This window comes from Anomalospiza imberbis, chromosome 14 (genome assembly GCF_031753505.1).
Source record: "Anomalospiza imberbis isolate Cuckoo-Finch-1a 21T00152 chromosome 14, ASM3175350v1, whole genome shotgun sequence".
Classification (NCBI taxonomy): Eukaryota; Metazoa; Chordata; class Aves; order Passeriformes; family Viduidae; genus Anomalospiza; species Anomalospiza imberbis.
The window spans coordinates 9,773,612-9,791,499 of record NC_089694.1 but is presented as its reverse complement, the minus strand read 5'-3'; the positions used below and the strand labels follow the sequence as shown (position 1 = coordinate 9,791,499).

Genomic DNA, 17,888 nt, shown 5'->3' with positions numbered 1-17,888 from the left:
ACACCATGAGACTCTGGTCTGCAGGGGTATGAGTGATGCTGACAGAGAAGCAGAGCTCTTCCCACACCTTCACTTGACAAACAAGAGATAACTGCCTCATATCAAGGCCTGACTAGCAGCCCTTTGGCTATAGGATCAAGAGATCCTAGAAGACCTCATCAGAACACTGGGTGTACCATGAGACAGTGGCACTGTGGGACAGCACTTGACTTTCTCCAGAACACACACACCTGAAGAACCACAGCTTAGTTCACCTTACTCTACATGCACAGAGGGTTTTACTTATTGTCCTACATCCCAAAGCTGCATGCACAAATTTAAGAACATGCTTTGGTGTTTTGATGGACAGACACAGACTGAAGCTTGTGTCTGCTCAAGACACTGAATCAGAGCTGAGGATCAAATTACCATGGTGCTCACTCTGGTGGGCCCCTTCCATGAGGCATTACAATCTAGCTGTGTGACGTGTTGTCAGATGATTTAGTCTGATTTACACCATTACACTTCCACACTTCCTTGATCTCTTCGCTACTAACACTTAGTAAAATCTCTCCTAGCAGTAAAACACCTGCAAATCCATGCCTTCAAAGCACAGCCCTTCCTTCCCTCTCCCTCTCTCACTTACTTGAGTTCACAGAAATTGGAAGACCCCTGTAACTTCTATTCCTACGGGTTAGAAACTCTTTTATAAACAAACATCCAGGCCAGAGAATCCTCCTGTGATCTTACCATATTTGCGGTCTCATCAGCATGAATATAAATGAATGTAGAACCACAGATATTTTAAAAAAAATCTGGATTATGTTATTGCCATTACAGCTCCTCCTACTGGAAATATGGTTAGCAAACATTAGCTTTCTTCTGAAAATATTCTGACTCTTTATTAGAAGTATCAAAAAAATTATTCTCTCTGGCTTTTTACAAGAATCACTAAATCTGCTAACAACGTGCTAGTATACCCCAATAAATTCCGAGCGGCCTGCAAAACTACTGAGTGAACATAGAAGGGAGAAGAAAAATGAAGCAAGGGGAAGTCCAAAACAATAATGCTGCTGCAACACTATCCAAGCCTTTTCTGGTTTTGTGAACAAGAAGACTAATCCTTATGGCAGAAAGTAAATATGAATTTCTAAAGAGCAATGCACTGTGGATCCTTCCTTCAGTTAGATACTTCAACTCTCAATCAGTCTTTGACCAACCATTAGGAATTATCCCATTAAGGGGCTATTTTTTCAGCCAACAAGCAGATGAGTCTCACCACTGTCTGAAACACAACTGTGCAACACCCTAATCAGTACAGAGCTGGGGGAAACAGTCTCAAAAGGGCAGTGTGTATCTTTAGGACAATAAGTCTGACATCCAATTTACCAAACAGCTCAACTGCAGCACTTTGGATGACAGACGACAATAAATTTCCCTGCCTTAAGGCAATTTCCCACAGGGCTGTACCATTCCTTAAGCTCTGCAGTGAGCTGCAGGATGAGCTCTTTCCAGAAGACCATCATCACCCTGAAGGTCTGCCCCCACTGCTGCTTATCCCTTGTGTGCAGTACCACCTGTTCTGGGAGGTCAACCATGGAACAAAACTGTGCTAAGGACAGGGAGAATCTTAGTGAGAGATGAGAATGGAGAGAGTCACTGCCAGCCCTGGATGACATGACCTGGTTCAGGAGCTGGGCAGCCCCTACTTGCAGCAGGCACAGACACAGTGACGGGAGAAACCATTTTATGAACTCAATGAACTCAATTAATTTTTCAGCTGCCTGTCAAAAAAGCTTTTAAAAAAACAGCTTGCTATGCACAACAGAATAGTGATATTTGGCTACAGTTAGAGATTGTAAATAATGCCTTACTTTAATTTAAATGTACCCATGTCCTACCAAATAAAAACTTATTAAATTTCTGCTTTACTAATTTCTTATAAAGGAACACAAAATATCCTCCAGTTTTTACAGATTAATGATTCTGAATTTTAACCTGAAAACTCCACTGCCAATTTCAAATAAATTTAAAATATTTGTCTCTTGTTAGAACCCGTGTAATAGTCAAGAGAAGCATTCACATCATTCAGCAAAAAGAAGCTCATCACAAAGGTTCCAAACCAGGAAACCTCTCTTTCTCTGCACCACACACAAATGCATCTCATGTAATCCTACACTGCCGAAGCAGCAGACAACAGAAGGGGCTGTGATAACGTGCTCTTGTATTTGATTAAACTGATGCATTGTAGGAGCTGATGTTGGTCTACTGCTACTGAATTTTCCTAATTTGATTCTCAAACCAACTCCCTGACAGAGTCAAGCTTTTTAAAGTGTCCCATCAACACGCTATTTTTGGACTTGAAAATTTTGTAGGCCTTGAACGGATTTGTTGAACTCAGGTAGTAAAGCTTTTCAGATAGATTAATGGACTAAGTGAAGTGTCTCTCCACACTATACTAGGAGGCTTAAGAGACCTCATTTTCTAAGAAATGTCAGCTATAGGCACAGAAGATTTCTTTGTACTCTGATTTTCTCCATGTATTTCCATTTGCATGGGCAAGTCCAAGCCCTCCTTCCCATTGGCAATGTTATCAGTGAGACAATACTTTTCTATAACAAAAATAGCACAGAAACTTGCATAAGAAAAATGAATTTGATATCAATAGAATGACTTTCTCATAATAATTTAATAAGTTGAAGACAGGAAGATTTAAATCCTCCAGAAGAGCTGCATAAAAGGGATTGATGAATTCATCAGGTCTTCCAAGCTTCCCAAAGAAGCCCAGACTATATTTCTTACCTCCTGTTCTACAGATATCACCTGTAAAAGAAAAGCAGGCATTCAAGTCCTTCTATTATAATATTCTTTGCCTCTGGGGCTAAACTCACTGTTGAATCTGCTTTAAGTAAATATGACACATTTAAAAATATTCTGATTTGTTTCTAATCTTTCTCATTAGAATAATACACTTGGAACACCCTTTCTGGTTAGGATCATGGCTCTGAACCCTGAAGTTACCATATGGACATATAGCAAGCTACTGACCTTTATGGTTTTCCACTAAACCAAGAAAAGTCTGCAAAAACATTGCCAGAAATGCAAACACAGGCTATTGCTAGTTTTAGTTAAGCACTGTCAGTATATTCCTGTATTTCAAGAAGTCCTGAGACCTACAGAAACCATATCAAACAAACTAAATTAGGAACTCCATGGATTGAAAAATCATGGACTGCTCAAAATTTTTTATGGATTTAGCAGTATACTTTTACATACAGTTCTTTTGCTTTTCTTGTTATTGGATAAATAAAAAGAAGACAAGGTTATGGGACTAGCAAACACAGAAATGTAATCCTGTAACAAATCAGCAATTGCTGCCACTTACAAAAATAAGAGGAAAAAAAAAAAAGAAATGTTTTTTCCCCATCATGTTGGTGCTATGAGTAAGGACAGCAGAAAATAACTTTACACACCGTATACAGAATTTATAAATTTACCCTGTCTCTTTAAGCACAGAACCTTCAGGATTTTATTGTTTTAATCTATGTTTGATGGTAATATTTCATTCCATGAAAATTATTGGGTCATACAAGGACTCAGTGGTAGCCATTGGCTGGGAGCCTCCTCTTCACTCTGGGGGGAACAAAACTACACTGAATCATTCATCTTACTTTGTTGAGTTACTATAGGAGTAGAAAGAGAGATTGACAGTAACAGGATAATTTAGTAGCCATGAATATATGGGCTAAACACTAGCTCCAAATAATTTCATTTCTGTTCTTTAGAAAAAAACTTCCCCTTCCATGAAATCTACCCATGATACAGTAATTAAAAATCTTTTTAGACAGCAAACACACCAAGGTTGTCCCGTAGAAGTGACTACTTTCAAGTTATTTCACATCTTAGAAAGAAGTGCAACTTAACTCTTGGCTCCAGATCGTTTTCCAAATTGCAGTTTCCCTTCACACACTTGGTCCTATTCTTCCTCTCTCCCAACACCCAAGCCCATTCTCAAATAAAACATATCTTGCTCTCACACAATTAGCATTGAATAAAAACATAAGAAGGAGAGTATTACTGCAAATAAAGCAAACCGTGGAAATGTTACAATAAAAATATTTTCTTTAACCAAAAGGATGGTTCAAACAAATGTAAATAAATTCAGTATCTAGGATTTTCATGCCTTCAGCTAAGCAGAATAAATGTGCTGGGTCAAGCCAATAAGTGAAACTAATCATGCTCTCCAGAGCTGCAGCCTCCTAACAAGCCACGTTCTGAAGTCTCTTTCTAAAACTGTTCTATCTACAGAGTCCATTCAAACTTCCCAAGTGAAGGTGCAAATCCACAGCACATTAGAGATAATTAGAGCCAACAATGTGGGAAATGCAAGATAATTAAATTCTTCTCCTAAAAGATTTATTTCTGAATACCAGTTTTGGGAGACTGGGGGGAGCAAGTGAGAAATTAATCTCACTCTGGAAAACTTAACTTATCTTTGTGAGGCTCTCCCCAGGAATGGAGCAGTAATATGGTGTTACTTATTAAGAAACAGCACTGATCACAGGACTATTACACAAAGATGCTGCTGTACACATAATTTTAAAATCTGTGTCCTTGCTATCAGCAGATATTGTCTACACAAGCAGAAGACGTACATTTAGTCCATTACACAACTGAAGTGAAAAAGAATAAAACCAAGTTTGAATCAAAAGGAAAATATAAATAAAACCCAAGAGTTCTTAAAAATAAGAATTAGCAAACATGAGAGGAAGGGTTCTTCTTCTAAAATAGCATAATCAGAGTTTTTGTGTTAAAAATGTAATTGCTGACCAAGATTAGAAAAGGCTACCTGAATGTATGACTTCGGAAGGGTGGTTCAGGTGAAAAACTTGGGCTTGTGATTAACTAGATCTGAAAAACAAGTAGTTATTTAAGCTAAGCAAGCCCACATGTTCTTATTCTCCTGAAGGACAACACAACTCACCCCAAATGACATCTAACAGAGATTACACAGATTGCCTCTTGCAATGGATATTGCTACTCACATAGAACAAAGCTGGGGTCTGAATTAGATATCCACACAGCATTTTATTCAGCTGAGTAGACTGTTCAAAGGCAAGTTTGGACATTGGGGTGATCAGTTTCAACATCCAAGCTCTCCAACAAGGTGTTAATGCCCTTATGGACAAGAGCACAGAACCCTGAAGAATATTAAATAAGGTGGTTTAGCTACAAGCCCTATACAAGCAACCTCTCAAATGACATCATCAACCTTTCTTATTTCTTCCTCTGCCATTCTTTTCTCAAGAACCCAGATAAAGATTACCTGTGATGGTTATTACCACAATTGATCTTGTATCTTTAAACCACAAATAGGACAGAAGCAGTCATATTGCAGCTCCACAAAAGAATGAGACAATTCTGCTTAGGGAAGGACACCTTCCCTTAGGATTCACAGGACATCTTCCTCTTTACACTAAAGTAAACTGCAGAAATGTCACAGTTTTTCATAATTAAAGAAAAGAAAATAAAAAAGGAAAGATTCATCACTGTAAATTTCTTCACCCTCAAACTGTCTTTTCTGCCAAGGAAGCGAAAAAGGCAAAAGTATCTAGTAAAAACACCTGCTTATCACCTCCCAAGCTGGCTTTGTGAGTAACCTGACACTGCAGCTGAACAGTCAAACCCACATCCATGCTTTAATTAGAGGTAAGAGGAGCACCTACTGTTTGCATTTACAGTCTGTCTGGTTCATGAGCAGCAGGAGCAAGTTCAGCCTCACAACTGCTCAGCTTGTGCTGCTCTGATGCATCGTTTCAGCAGGGGAACAATTAAGCAGACCCATTCACAGCTGAAGAGACCACTAAATTTTGCCAAGTGCAGTCACTAGTGTTTTATCCTTGCTACTGTATCTTGTCAGCCACTGCACCACACAAATTATCAACAGAATCCATCTCTCTCTGCTGACTGCATGGGTGTTCCGTGGGGGTGTCTATTCTCCCATGAACACATAGAGTATTTATTCTGCTAACTCATCCACTTATATAGAGCTTGAGCATATCCTGTCTCATAAGAGGAGATTAAATTTTTGGAGAAAGAATTTAAGAATAAAACATCATCAATTAAAGTGGTGGTATTAGAACAGCTTCACTGCAGATACTGAGACAAAGGAAAGGCAAGCAGAAGGAAGCAGACAGATAAAAAGTGGCTTGCTAGGATCTGAAAAACCAGTGACAAGAGACACTCAAATGAAGAGTAAGATTAGTTTCACTTATTTTCTCATTACAAATTTTACAGATTAAAAAGAAATTTCAGACTATGAAGGAAAAGAAAAAACACGAGAAAAAATTATTTTCCTATTTAGGAAATCGGTAGTTCATGCTGTGAAAAACCTGGAATTATGGTAAAAAATATTCCACTTGGAAGTTATCACAAGTAAAACAAGCTGCAGAAGAACATGACCCTTTGGTAACCAAACAACACACGAATTCATAGCAAATCTGTAAAACCTGTACTGCCAAAAAGAACTCCTAAATATCATTTTAAGAACCATAGTGACATAGATCTGTTTTCATGAGGCACGATAAGTCAATCGACTCCAGCTGGAGTGATTTGGACTTAGGCATTTAATGAAACTTTAAATGTAATTATTTAATAAATTGGCTACAATCGCAAACACATTTTAAAACACACCCTAGTATTCTGCAGTTACTTCTGTCACCACTGTGTACTACTGAAGTTATGGTTCATTGTACCAATTAGATCAGGCAAATATAGGGAAAGTCTGCTCTCAGGACAGCAGCTGGAGGCAGTGGTGTTATTTCAGATAGAAACAAGTAAGCATAAGTAAAACTAAAATAAAAATGCTCTGAGCACTTAAATCTATTTTCAGTCACTCATGGCTACCGAGTAAGACAATGGAAATTTTCAAGCACAGGACTTAAAAATCTATCTAATCTTTATTTAATGATCACACTTTTTCAAAATATGAATCCTTCAAATATACTGCAACGTATCAATGAGAAAGCACATTCTATAAAATGTGAGAATGTGAGAGAGGTTTTTATTTCAACTTTTGGGGTTCTAACTCATTCAAGTTAGAAGAACAGATTGTTCCACAGCCAACAGGCCATCTGCTGACCTTGCCTCCAGTGAATCCCATGGCAAAAGACATTGTGATGGAACGACCCAGGCAACTGGGATGCACACCATTAAGTAAGCGACAGAATGAAGAATGGAGAACTTTTGAGGGTAACTGTAGACACAGTCACTGCATCAATGCATTTTTTTAAATAAAAAAATGAGAAAGATGAAGGTATTTGCTCTGAAGCCAGAAGACTACTACTGTATGCCTTGCAAACAGGGCTTGTCTCAAGGTTTTCTTTGATTTCAAAACAAAACTGTGGTAATACAGTACACTTAAATAGTCTCTTTTCTATCTGCAACTTCCAAGAAGTTGTTTACTCTTTTAATAAAACAAATGTTCTTCACCTCCACAGCAGAAGACTGTTTAAACAAGTTAGTTCTCACTGGAGTTTTGCTGTATCACCTAATTTCACCATAAACTCGTCAACTGGTTGTTTGTAACAAAGGTACAAAAAAAAACATTTTCAGAGTCTAATGCTCCATTCTGGACTCCTTCAAGTAACTTTTAGTACTTTTGAATTAGGGTAAGAAAAGTCAATGCAGACACTGCCTGCAAGGACATATAATTCAGTGTATCATTTCATAACCCAGCTGTCAACAGAGACAACATTTTTATAATCCATGTATTGTATGCGTGCCAGTATGAGATGAATAGTCCTGTAACTATAATCAATACCGTTCATTCAAACAACTGGCAGCAGCATTTCAGACAACTGGCAATTTCATCAGTTTCACTGGGCTGCCCAAAAATAAACAGCTTGAGAAGGATGAATGATCTCTGTGGTTATCTATAAATAATACTAATCTCAGCCATTTGTTTCAGGGGGTTCATCACTGGGAGCTGCAGAAGTCTCATATCAGTGCAGAAGGCATGGCAGCCTTCAAGAAACTAAAGAAAAGCTGATGAATTTTACTGTTGCTTTTTCATTCACACAGTTACTGTATTTAAATACAGGCCCCACTGAAAGCTCCAGGATCCCTCCAGTGCTTCAGCAGTTTCAGCTTTGCAGGAAACTCACACGATCTCAAGGACTGGTAAATAGCTCAAAAGTCAAACTGGATTCACAGAAAGCTCCAGTGATCTGAGCAAACCCAGCCTGCGTAGTGATTTACACGAATGTCACTTGAAAGGAAATGTGAGCAAGTTTGAGGTTTTTAACTACTTCAGTGTGAAGCTTGCCCACTCTCAAAAGAGTTATTGAGAGCAAAACAAACCAAACAGCTCCATGTGAGTGAGACTAATGCCAAGGCTGATGGGCGCGAGGTGAACCCAGGCAGACAGGGAACAGAAGGCGCCATTCACAGTCCTGCTCACTGTCTCTGGGAAGTGAAATAGCTCTTTTTTTTATATTTTTAAATTATGCTCCTATCTATAAAAGCAAAGCAAGAACAGAGAACATAGAAAAAGGAATAAAGACAGCTGACTAAAGGAAAAAACCACATCCCTGTGGAATACAGATCCCAAAGAAAGCCTCCAAAGCCCTGAAGTGAAAAAGTTCCAGTTGTAGTGAATCTCTCCCTGGCAGCCTTGCGGGGCTGTGGGCAAGTACTGCAACACCAGCGCTGCCTAGCATGTGACCCTGCACATTGGTGGGTCACCAGCCCTGAGCTGAGGCCCATATCTTCTGCTCCTGCAGGAAAATCTCCTAACCACCAGGAACTCTTACTTAGAGGTTTTCTACCCTATTTCACTGTAAGAATTACAAGATGCTTGGTGTGTGCTCTAGGGGAAACACAGGAAAGATCAGTTCTCTCAAGAACTTAGAGGCTGGCACTCCTTGGCTTCCAGGCAGGATTTGTGGTGCCATGAGCCACCACTGCAGAGAGCTCAATACACCACTAGACTGCAGCAATTCTTTTCTGCAGATATCATGAATGGGAGCCAAGGCCATCACCTCAGCTCCTTCACATGGTGTGTAATGCTCCAAAGAAACTCCACCAGATGAGCTCTGCAGAAGTGCCCAAGCCCTCTGAACACATTTTGAGCAGGAAGCAACAGCACATCTGTGTGCACCCAAGTAATCAAACTGCTGCTGCATCAAGCTTCAAAAGTCACATTGTTCCACCCACATCCAAAAATCACTTTTAAGTCTTAAAGCCTGTTCCTCAGAAAATTTATATCCTGGCAATTAAAATAATCTTCAACTTGTAGCATTATCCAATTTACAAGCTTATTGCTAGCTTAATGACAATCAGCATGCCCAGCCACACTCAGCCAGCATTGCAGTGGGATGTTTTCAGCATAACCACCAACAGCAAAAGGATTAATGGCACCAACTTCTCTGAAAAGAGAACACACACCAGTGGACAAACAGGGGGAACCTCGCAACCTCTGCATCTATGAGAAATGAAGCAGGCTGTGGCTGTTTTAAAATGAAAGCCTTGATTTTATTGTTAAAGTAAAATTGTCTGCAGGGCATTCATAAAGAAAAGCCAGCTTTTAAGAATGGGTGAATTTATCAAGCTGCACATCTTTGATCATCAATATTTTAAAGTTACTCCTTTTTATTCTATATTGCCAATAAATTTCTACACACTGTAACTGTAATCATCTCAGCACAACATGATCCACTTCTCCTGGAGATTTAAAGTTGGACTCAGTCACAAAAAAAATGCCTGCACTACGTAGGAGAATGGCTAAACTGGTAAAATAGTCTCTCTGTTTCAGGTAAATGATGAGGTAGCAGCATGCACTGTTATTAACCTGAAGTTCATAATGAGAGCTTAAATGAACAGTTCTAAGTGGACACAGGCCTCCGTAAGGGAGCTGCACTCCTGCAGCTGGCACTAATTGATCCTTTTGCTGGCAGGCTCAGTGGAAAAGGCAGGCAGCAGCAGGAACTGCAGGCCCTTCTCTGTCATGCAGAACAAAGTCACAGTCCTGATTATCCAGGAGGTTTGATCTTAATGCTCTACAGTTCTACAGCTTCTTTCATCCAGGAAAGCAGGGAAGACTGTCATGCTACTTTTACCCTTCCCACACCCATTTTGCAGAAGGTCTCCTGTTTTTGGAGTTTTCAGATACTTTGTCAAGGGTACTCCACACACATTCAGTTACAGAGCTGAATTTCTAAGAAACTGAAATGATTCATATCTCATACACAGCTTCACCCAGCCTTCTTGAAAACACAATTTTTATTTTAATCCCCCTATAGAGAAATTTGCTATAAACTGAAATAAACCCAGCATATACAAGAAATAGACTGGGCTGATATAATCAGTTTTAGAGACAACATAGTAAAAAGTAGAATTTTGTACAGAAAGATGCCATTTTAAAATTCACGTGGAGATCCTGACTAAGGCAGACTATTCCAGGGCAGCAGATTCTGGAATCAATTAACAAAACAATTCTTATTAACACAAAGAATCTCCAGACAGTACCAAGGAAGCACAGAATCTTTGCAGAAAAGCCTGCAAGGAAAATATACTTTAATATCAAATTGTATCCTCCAGCATATGCAGAGATTGCTTCAAATCTCAAATGCATCTTATGTGAAACAGGGGCTAGCACTGCAGAACAACACAATAAGAATTTAAGACAGGAAGTGCAGATAATTTATCTAAATAAAGCTTTCAGGAAAATAACTGATTTATGCTGATACTGATCCAAGCTGGAACCTGACCAGGATGCAGGAGTTAGCATCACTACCCACAATAGTTTCCCCATTTATGAAAAACAACAGTGTGTTTTTACACATAAAAATAAATTAATATGTTAACTTTATGCTTCTGTCAAAAGACCCTGTTCTACCAGAGACTTGTTCTTGAATTACCTCTAGAATGACTCAGAAAAAGGTGCAATGTTTTTCAGTCAAAACTATCACTATTCATGCAAGCACCTAAGAGACACAAGGAGTTAAATTTCACAGATGAGTCCACAGTCTTTAATGTCACACAGCCTCTATTCATAAAAGAATTGCAAAATACATAAACTGATGCAGAGAAAAGTAGTGAAAGCTTCACAGCTACAAAGAATATACCTGTAGCTGGAAAAGGGGAAAAAAAAGAAATCTGAAAGCAGATATGGTGTAAGTGACTTCTGCTAAAAGCAGGGTCAGCACTTTCCACTGGAGACTATTTGATTTACACTATTTTGTTTCAACTGAAAAACGAAATCTTTCCTTAGCAGATTCTGCTCTACAGAGTCTATTACAGATACTTCTGAGATACCCAGCATCATTTATAAGGGGACACTTACTACTGCTGAACGTGATCATTTTACTAAATTTCCCAAAGTTCTAGAAGGAAATAATGTGCTATGCAACACAAGGGTGTTTTCAGTTAGCTGGTGAAGTCAAGAGTCTGGACAACCTGCACAGCCCTTGGGGAAAGGTGTGCTACTGATTAAGATGTTCAGGGTCTCCTCCGAAGAATCCATTGGCTGTCCTGGACCCACATTTCCTGCTTAGAGCCAGGAACACTCCAGGAGGGACCACTCTGCTTTTAGCCATTACTGATTTCACAGAGCTACTCTGAATCTACCCCAGTGCAGTGTAAATCACATCAGAAGAAGACCCCATCGTGTATCTTAACTGTCACAGCACATGTCACAGCTGAGATGGCCACAATACACAGAGTATCCCCATACAACTTCAGCAGGCTTTAAGCATTTAGCCATATCACATCAGACAGCTTCAGGCACCTGCCCACACAGAGTAACATCAGGTCACTTCAGAAGGCTGCAAGCATCTGCCCTTCTTGTTCTTCAGCCCAACCTTTTATACCCCCATGTTCATGCAGTGCCCCTGTGTGCCCCCTGTTCCCTTTGGTGGTTGCTCAGTGCACCTGGGCACTCCATGGCTCATTGCTGTCAGTGCTGCTCACCTGCTTCTCACAGCTGTGCCCACTGGGGATGAGGCTGGGCCACAGCCCCATCCCAATCACCACACACTGTGTGCCTACATTGACTGCCCCTATTTATTCTAATGGGATACAGAGGCTTTTTTTTTTTTTTTGCTTTTTTGAGGGTAGAACAATAAAGCATTAAACATTAGGTCCCAGTGGTCACTGCAGATATGCATAACTAGGTACCACCACTTGCAATTTCTTTTTGTGTTATACAGAACAAAGTAACTGTCAGTAAAGCACACCTGATGCATATGAACACACATCTTTGAAACAGGACACCACAGTTGGGGAAACCTTCACAACATTTACTACCCTCTGCATGTAGAAAGCTACACTGATCCATGCTTTAGAGCAGCTTCTGCACCTGGAGTGCCAAACTGGAGTAGTGGAGAACTTCAGGAGGGTCAGCTGGTGTCATTTTGCTCAGTTTTGGGCTTACCTCACTGCCTCTCCAGGTAATAAAGTAAATTGCCCGTAGATGGTGTGGAAAGACATACTATACATACTTTGACTGACAAAAGTTGTCTATCCATAAAATCTATCCCAAGCCATTTGAACTATATACCCTGAAAAAAGCAGGATTTCTTCCAAATCACACACAATTTTATATTCACATCTGTAATCTGTATGTTGTTATAAAACTGGACAGAACAGGTGCTTTTACACAGAAGAAAGCAGATTATGCCTGCAGAAACATCTTGCTAACTTGGATAAGCTTTACCAAATAGTTTCAATCAGGAAAAGAAATGCACAAAACAGAAAGCATCATTTCCAAAACAAAATATTTGACTTCAACTGAAGCTGAGTATTTTTTTTTTTAGGTCTGAAAATTATTTAAAAAAGCTTTTATTTTTAATTCTCACATTTTCTTAAATCTTTAAAACCTTTTTGGAACTAAATCTGAAATGACAGATTAGCAAGTCACACAGCTCCCATAATTTTGAACATGATATTCTGGGATATACAATTAGTTTCTGGGATGCACAGAACAGTGGGATAATGGTTCTATAGAGGAAGTAGCTCTGAGCTGGCCGAGGTATTCAATATAAATATATAAAAACTACCATTAGTCATGAGAATCACTCTGCTGACCTGGCTGAAATAGGAAAGAAATAGGATTAGCTGGCACATTATGATCATGTACCTTTTTTCTCTTTAGCCCATTTTCTATTCATCAAGAAGTCATAAGCAAATAGGCACAAAAAGCAATGTTCTAAAAAAGAAATTCAGAGTTGGATAGTAGGTATTATGCAGAATGTTTGCTCATTCAGCACTTCCTTAGGTTCAAGTGCTTTTCACATATTCCACAACAGTAGTGAAGCCACTTTGGAGCTGCCACTTGACCACTGCACAAACACTTCAGAGAAAGATGGGTGAGTACATTAAACTTGCTAGATAATTTAGAATCCCCCTAACAGTTTTGAGTCAATCCAGGGTTAGAGTTGGGGTCAGTCCTTTGCAAATCAATAGACACTAATTAGCTCTCAGCTAACTGCTGGGAAAAAAAGAATGCATGAACTTGAGTTTTCTGACCAGCAGAATTCATTAGAATTCAAACTTGGTGACACAAGTGGTAAAGTCTAAGAAGACAAAACCTCTGTAACTGGTAAAAATCAGTGTTTCACCATACTCTCCTGTAGAAAGGCCACAAAAAGTTCATCACCTGAAAAAACCTTCCCATTACTACTTCTTTCCAGGCCATCTTCCCCCTTGCAGCTCCCCCTCAGCAGAAAAACACAAATTTCAACAACAACAACCACCACCAAGTTTTAGGGAATTTAGCATGCACAGCAGAGTACAAAGACAAATCAAGATGTGTGTCATGATGCAGCAACCCTGTGATCCACAAGACCTGATCCATGTTCACTAAGTGGGCTGCAGCACCCATATCAGACCAAGATCTCTGAAATGGAAATGAGACAAAGAAATCAAGGGAGGCAGCAACCCCTGAAACGCACTGCTGCACATCTCTTGGAAAAGCTAGCAGCTGTGAGATACTGATTACAGCACACCTCACTGGGAGAAATCAACACACAGCAGCACTTCTAGTAAAGACAGGTCTTTCTCCCATCGCTCAAATAAGCAGTCAGTGTGGGGTCAGGTAGGCAAGAACTAGGCAAATGCTGTGCTGCAGTAGTATGGACCATATTTATTATAAAGACCCAAAGGGCATAGGAGACAAAAAACTTTCCAGTATCAAATATCTTTTCTCTCCAACAGCTTTGCTTATTTCAGGTAAAGAGCTGAAAACTCCTCCTTAGCCAAGTGATAGATTGGCTTGCTGAACAGCTGCGACACATGTTCTCCCAGCTCCATCAGTAGGAATGAACATCTTACAGCAAGGACAGCAAATTTGTAATTGCCAATTTCAATTCATCTTTCAACGGGATCAAAAGTAGACTGGATTTTGGTGGGGATATTTTGTTGGTTTTGTTGGTTTTGTTTTTTTTTTTTTTTTTTTTTTTGTTTTTTTTTTTTTTTTTGTTTTGGGTTCATCTTTTTTAGGAAGTGGAAGAAGTGATCAATAAATCGAAGAAGGTGCTGTTAGCCTAAGCTCTCCAAGTTTTTTACTGGAAACAGCCTTGCAGTACCTCTGAGCCAGAGGTAAATTTTACTACCCTTGTATAAGAGACAGCAAAACCATGCTATTAAATGACAATTCAACTTACTCCAAATCATGCTATGAGCCACAGAGGATTCTATCATTTCCCAAGGTCAGTCCCTTTACCAGACAGGCCAGGCTCAAATGCTTGATGCTTGCATGTGACAAAACTACCCATGGTGAAATCAGCAAGCACCATTACACACATCAGCCCAGGAGAAAGACGTGTGAAAATAATGAAGTACACACAAAATGAGTGACTATGCACAGACTATATACCATCAGACACTAGCTATCTCTTACCCAGACAGCTGCATATAATTTTAAAGACAGTCCTTTTATTAAAAAGCTCTCAAGCTATTGAAGCACCCATACAGCCCTACATATTTTTTAAATTCTTGACCAGAATTTCAAACATTACATTTGAATAAGCTCCAGCAAATATCAGCCCAACACAAGGGCAAGACTAAGCATTCGAAGCCAATCACTTAAATAATAAGTGGACTGAAAGCAAACATGTAAATTGCACTTGAAACAAACAAAGCAAAAAAACTTTCAGCATATCTGAAACATCAAAACAGTCTGGCAAAATAATTGCATACAAGTGACCAGATAGGTCGCTCCATTCCAGCAGAAGAGTGCTCACCCATTCCTCATTCATAGGAATTACCCATTCCCATTACCCATTCCAGGAAAGCAATTCACCCTTTCTACAGGTGCCTGGGCAAGCTATCCACAGCACTGTGTCTCTGCAGATTGATCCTCACACATTAAGGGCTTCTGTGCCTCCTGTGTGGTGTTTGTGTCAGGGCTGCACATTGCCACTTGCTATTTCAGAAACAGTTAAGATGATAACGCAGAGCCAGAGCCTCAGACACAACGGCAAGGATATGCAGGAATGACTGCTCAGTGGATTCACTGACATAACGTGTTCCTACATTCACTCTTTCTCTTTACATAGAAACCCTATCTCACCTGTTTCTCTCTTGCTCTGTACATATACGATAGTATCACCACTAACACATCTTTGTGAAACCAACCGAAAGGCTACTCACTGCCTTTGAATATTTCACACATCTGCACTAATAAACTGAACTTTGCATTCTGTACCTGCTGATATAGAAATATCTCCAAACTTCCCAACAGAGCCAGGCTGGAGCGTGTACTGTGAGGCTGTGTGGTAGTTATTGGAGTCCAGCTGCAATGACTACAAGCAGCAGAGCAGGAGTGTCTACCCTGGAGTCTCCATCAGATGACTGCACATGAAAACTCAAAGATGATTTCAAATTTGAAGTTTCAAAGGCATCTGATATTCTGAAGAGCAACAATAATATAAAGCAGGTGATACAACAGAGGGAAGCCTCTGTCTCTGACAGGAAATATAATGCATGCATATTTAGAAGAAAAGAATCTCCATGGGTGAAATTTGTAAATTGCTTCACTGCAGTGATCATCACAGCTTCACAGAAAGTGGTTTTATCTAGATCAATAATTTCTAAATTTTTGGCTTTAGATCACCACATTGTTCCAGTGGAAGCACAAGCCTTCATATAGCAAACCTCCTGACTATAGGTACAGAGTTTTTAGGCTACCTTATGAGTTTCCTTAGAAAAGGGGTGATGGCCTTCCAGTGATCTCTGCTCTCCACCAGCACAGAAAGTACTGCTCTCAGGCAATAACTTAAATGCCCCAAACCAATTCACATAACACCTTTCTCACAATAAATAAACATAAGTTTTCATTTATATGGGTTGGCTTGGTTTTAAATGAATGATGAAAACACACTGTTGCTGTTTCAAAAATAACATATTCTAAAACATTTTAAGGATGCCGAACTAAATAAAAATTAGCATTCTAAAACTAGTAATGACAAAATATGTACTTTAAATGGAAAATGTTAAATCAATGGTTTGTGACAATAAAGAAACACTGAAAATACATCAGCTCTCTCATTTCACACCTTCTTGCATAACAGTCCTACACTGGCAGTAGGATGGCCTCCCACCTCCCAGACACTGAACACAGTGAACCCAGAGGAAAGAAACCCACTGTTTTCTGCAGCTCTTGGACAAGCTCCCAAATCAGCCTTCAACAAAACTGTGGGGCTTTTTTCGTTGTTGTTAAAAGCTTCTGTCACAGGCTAGTTTCCCATCATGGCATCTCCATTTCCTCCCAGAGATAAACTACAGCTGTTATACATTTCATGGGAAGGGGTAGTTAATCAGTAGCTCTCCAACCTGCCCTAATAGCCCCATGGGTCCTCCAGGCCCAGTGCTATATAGGAAAACTGAACAATTTCATGTCTGCATCTGCACAAAATCTTTCCAAAACTAAACAAGTAAATGGCACTCTTTACCATGCTTTACTCTTTATTCATTTGGTGAACTCAGAGTTTCTCAAAAAATGTCCATCCATGTAAGGTATTTTTTCCATCTCTACTGTGTGAGTTAAACGGCACCCTAACATCTAAACAGTATATCAATGTAATGTATCCAGCAAAGGAGAGAAAGCTTATTCTGAAATTAATTTAAGAAATAATAAAACATAGTTTGAAAGTGGTATGGTTCCTTCTGCTAACATTGACATCACATTAAGTTTAAAGACAAATCATCTGCTCTGCCATGAAGTGGAAACAAACAATAGTTGGAGCACACCTTTCACATTTCAACCTGGACCTAACAATGCAAAAGCTTTGACCCCTAAACTGAAGCCAGCTGCTTTTTGTGGTCATACAGCAGTTACACACGATACTTGAGCGCATTCTGCAGCATGAATAGCATTTTCAGTGGTCTGTAATGAGCAGAGTTGTGTAGAAAGCACATTTCCAGGTGTTTTACCACAGAACACTGGAGAAACCTGAGTATATTCCTCTTTGGGAGAGTTCAGGCATCTCCCCTGTGCTTGCTGCTCCCGCAAAACCACCAGTACCCGGCCCAAACTTGGCAATGCTTTCAGCAACACATGCTCATGCTTTTGGCAGAACGGAGCTGACCACTTGCAGCATCAGTGTCCTTTGCCAGCTGGCCAAAGAGCACACAGATGCAAGGGAAGCAAATTATCTGCCCACTGGCAAAAAGAAATGCTGAACAGCACCTAAAGAAAACGTGGGCCTGTGCACGTGCGCTCGAGTGCGAGTGAGGGTGCATGTGAGCACACACACCCCCACACCTGTGCCTTGGGAGAGGGAGTACCTCAGTTAAACTGCAAAAACTGTCTGCTACTTGTCCTGAGGTATCATTTTCTGCAACACTCTCACAACAATGAACATGCACTTTTCCCATTAAAATCTTCCAAGCTGAATTTTTAGGATTAA

General features: G+C 39.7%; 1 protein-coding gene across 6 annotated transcripts in view; it reads right to left on the bottom strand.

The window, feature by feature from the left end:
• Nucleotides 1-17,888, bottom strand: part of GRIA3 (glutamate ionotropic receptor AMPA type subunit 3) — a 147,774-nt gene that overhangs the window by 122,552 nt on the left and 7,334 nt on the right. Inside the window, exon 1 of one of the 6 annotated variants that reach the window (XM_068204844.1) lies at nucleotides 16,625-16,646. The exons of the other annotated variants lie outside the window; for them this stretch is intronic. The gene's annotated coding sequence lies outside the window, so the exon portion shown is untranslated. Of the gene's footprint in view, nucleotides 1-16,624; nucleotides 16,647-17,888 lie in introns of those variants that run through there. 6 annotated transcript variants of the gene reach the window in all.